Source organism: Nomia melanderi, unplaced genomic scaffold (genome assembly GCF_051020985.1).
Source record: "Nomia melanderi isolate GNS246 unplaced genomic scaffold, iyNomMela1 scaffold0577, whole genome shotgun sequence".
Taxonomy (NCBI): Eukaryota; Metazoa; Arthropoda; class Insecta; order Hymenoptera; family Halictidae; genus Nomia; species Nomia melanderi.
The window spans coordinates 10,001-13,479 of NW_027475691.1; positions in this window are offsets into that span (position 1 = coordinate 10,001).

Here is a 3,479-nt window from a genome sequence, read left to right on the forward strand (position 1 = left end):
CGAATATACGTTGTATCCAACCCAACATTCTGGGCTTACCACATAAGGGCCATTCGGTCTGAGACACCGACCCGTGGTCATGCTGTGTAGAGAAAAATTCGCAACGGAACGCGGTACAGAACAGTCGAGGAATGGACCTCGAGGAGCTGAACGACTGCTTCTCGACCGAGATCGTAGAATAGCCGCTCGCCCGCCGCTGCGCCGACCGGTCCGCTCGAACCGACGTGCTCTCTTATAGTAACCAAACGGGCGGCCGCGACGACCGCGGCGCCGGCCGCTCAGCACGGGCGCTTATGGTGGTAAACTGCCGCGCGTACAGACCAACCGGCCGGGCTGCTGGTACTTAGCCGCTGAAACTATGGTCGATTCGAACATATATTAACATACGATTTTTATTCGATAAATCGTTATTGTACATATTAAACGTTAGTTTCCACCGAAAGAAAAATTTTTTAGAATTTTTTTTTTCCAAAAATTGCAAGAGTAAACTTTTTTAATATTCGATTTAAAAATTTTTAAATGCTTAATCCTTACATTAAACTACTGGGAGAACTCAGAAATCATAATGAAAAAAATTACAAAAATTTATTTTTCTCAGAAACTCCGAAAAACAGAGTGGTCGAATCCGTGCAAGCCGGAATTTTTCTAAGTCCCCACGGTCAAGAGTAAACTTTTTTAATAAGCGTTTTAAAATTATTTCAATGTTTAATCCATGCGTAAACATGACGTTTATTAACGTTTTTAACATTAAAAAAAATTACAAAAATTTATTTTTCAAAAAAAATGGAAAAAACCGATTCGTCGGAGCGAGGTGTCCAGCCCGTGCGGTAATTCCAGCAGGCGAATCGGACTTCCCGAAATTTTTCTAAGTCCCACGGTCGACACCAACTTTTTTAATAAGCGTTTTAAAATTATTTCAATGTTTAATCCATGCGTAAACATGACGTTTATTAACGTTTTTAACATTAAAAAAAATTACAAAAATTTATTTTTCAAAAAAAATGGAAAAAACCGATTCGTCGGAGCGAGGTGTCCAGCCCGTGCGGTAATTCCAGCAGGCGAATCGGACTTCCCGAAATTTTTCTAAGTCCCACGGTCGACACCAACTTTTTTAATAAGCGTTTTAAAATTATTTCAATGTTTAATCCATGCGTAAACATGACGTTTATTAACGTTTTTAACATTAAAAAAAATTACAAAAATTTATTTTTCAAAAAAAATGGAAAAAACCGATTCGTCGGAGCGAGGTGTCCAGCCCGTGCGGTAATTCCAGCAGGCGAATCGGACTTCCCGAAATTTTTCTAAGTCCCACGGTCGACACCAACTTTTTTAATAAGCGTTTTAAAATTATTTCAATGTTTAATCCATGCGTAAACATGACGTTTATTAACGTTTTTAACATTAAAAAAAATTACAAAAATTTATTTTTCAAAAAAAATGGAAAAAACCGATTCGTCGGAGCGAGGTGTCCAGCCCGTGCGGTAATTCCAGCAGGCGAATCGGACTTCCCGAAATTTTTCTAAGTCCCACGGTCGACACCAACTTTTTTAATAAGCGTTTTAAAATTATTTCAATGTTTAATCCATGCGTAAACATGACGTTTATTAACGTTTTTAACATTAAAAAAAATTACAAAAATTTATTTTTCAAAAAAAATGGAAAAAACCGATTCGTCGGAGCGAGGTGTCCAGCCCGTGCGGTAATTCCAGCAGGCGAATCGGACTTCCCGAAATTTTTCTAAGTCCCACGGTCGACAACAACTTTTTTAATAAGCGTTTTAAAATTATTTCAATGTTTAATCCATGCGTAAACATGACGTTTATTAACGTTTTTAACATTAAAAAAAATTACAAAAATTTATTTTTCAAAAAAAATGGAAAAAACCGATTCGTCGGAGCGAGGTGTCCAGCCCGTGCGGTAATTCCAGCAGGCGAATCGGACTTCCCGAAATTTTTCTAAGTCCCACGGTCGACACCAACTTTTTTAATAAGCGTTTTAAAATTATTTCAATGTTTAATCCATGCGTAAACATGACGTTTATTAACGTTTTTAACATTAAAAAAAATTACAAAAATTTATTTTTCAAAAAAAATGGAAAAAACCGATTCGTCGGAGCGAGGTGTCCAGCCCGTGCGGTAATTCCAGCAGGCGAATCGGACTTCCCGAAATTTTTCTAAGTCCCACGGTCGACAACAACTTTTTTAATAAGCGTTTTAAAATTATTTCAATGTTTAATCCATGCGTAAACATGACGTTTATTAACGTTTTTGACATTAAAAAAAATTACAAAAATTTATTTTTCGGAAAAAATGGAAAAAACCGATTCGTCGGAGCGAGGTGTCCAGCCCGTGCGGTAATTCCAGCAGGCGAATCGGACTTCCCGAAATTTTTCTAAGTCCCACGGTCGACACCAACTTTTTTAATAAGCGTTTTAAAATTATTTCAATGTTTAATCCATGCGTAAACATGACGTTTATTAACGTTTTTAACATTAAAAAAAATTACAAAAATTTATTTTTCAAAAAAAATGGAAAAAACCGATTCGTCGGAGCGAGGTGTCCAGCCCGTGCGGTAATTCCAGCAGGCGAATCGGACTTCCCGAAATTTTTCTAAGTCCCACGGTCGACACCAACTTTTTTAATAAGCGTTTTAAAATTATTTCAATGTTTAATCCATGCGTAAACATGACGTTTATTAACGTTTTTAACATTAAAAAAAATTACAAAAATTTATTTTTCGGAAAAAATGGAAAAAACCGATTCGTCGGAGCGAGGTGTCCAGCCCGTGCGGTAATTCCAGCAGGCGAATCGGACTTCCCGAAATTTTTCTAAGTCCCACGGTCGACACCAACTTTTTTAATAAGCGTTTTAAAATTATTTCAATGTTTAATCCATGCGTAAACATGACGTTTATTAACGTTTTTAACATTAAAAAAAATTACAAAAATTTATTTTTCAAAAAAAATGGAAAAAACCGATTCGTCGGAGCGAGGTGTCCAGCCCGTGCGGTAATTCCAGCAGGCGAATCGGACTTCCCGAAATTTTTCTAAGTCCCACGGTCGACAACAACTTTTTTAATAAGCGTTTTAAAATTATTTCAATGTTTAATCCATGCGTAAACATGACGTTTATTAACGTTTTTGACATTAAAAAAAATTACAAAAATTTATTTTTCGGAAAAAATGGAAAAAACCGATTCGTCGGAGCGAGCTGTCCAGGCCGTGCGGTAATGCCAGCAGGCGATCCGGGGTACTCGAAATTTTTCTAAGTCCCGACGGTCAAGAGTAAACTTTTTCATCACATATTTCAAAATTTTTTTAATGTTTAATCCACGCATAAAAACGCAGTTTATTAACGTTTTTAACGTTGAGAAAATTGACAAAAATTTTTTTTTCACTGAAAATGGAAAAAATGTATCGGTCGATGCGGGCTATCCAGGCCGTGCGGTAATTCCAGCAGGCGATCCGGGGTACTCGAAAT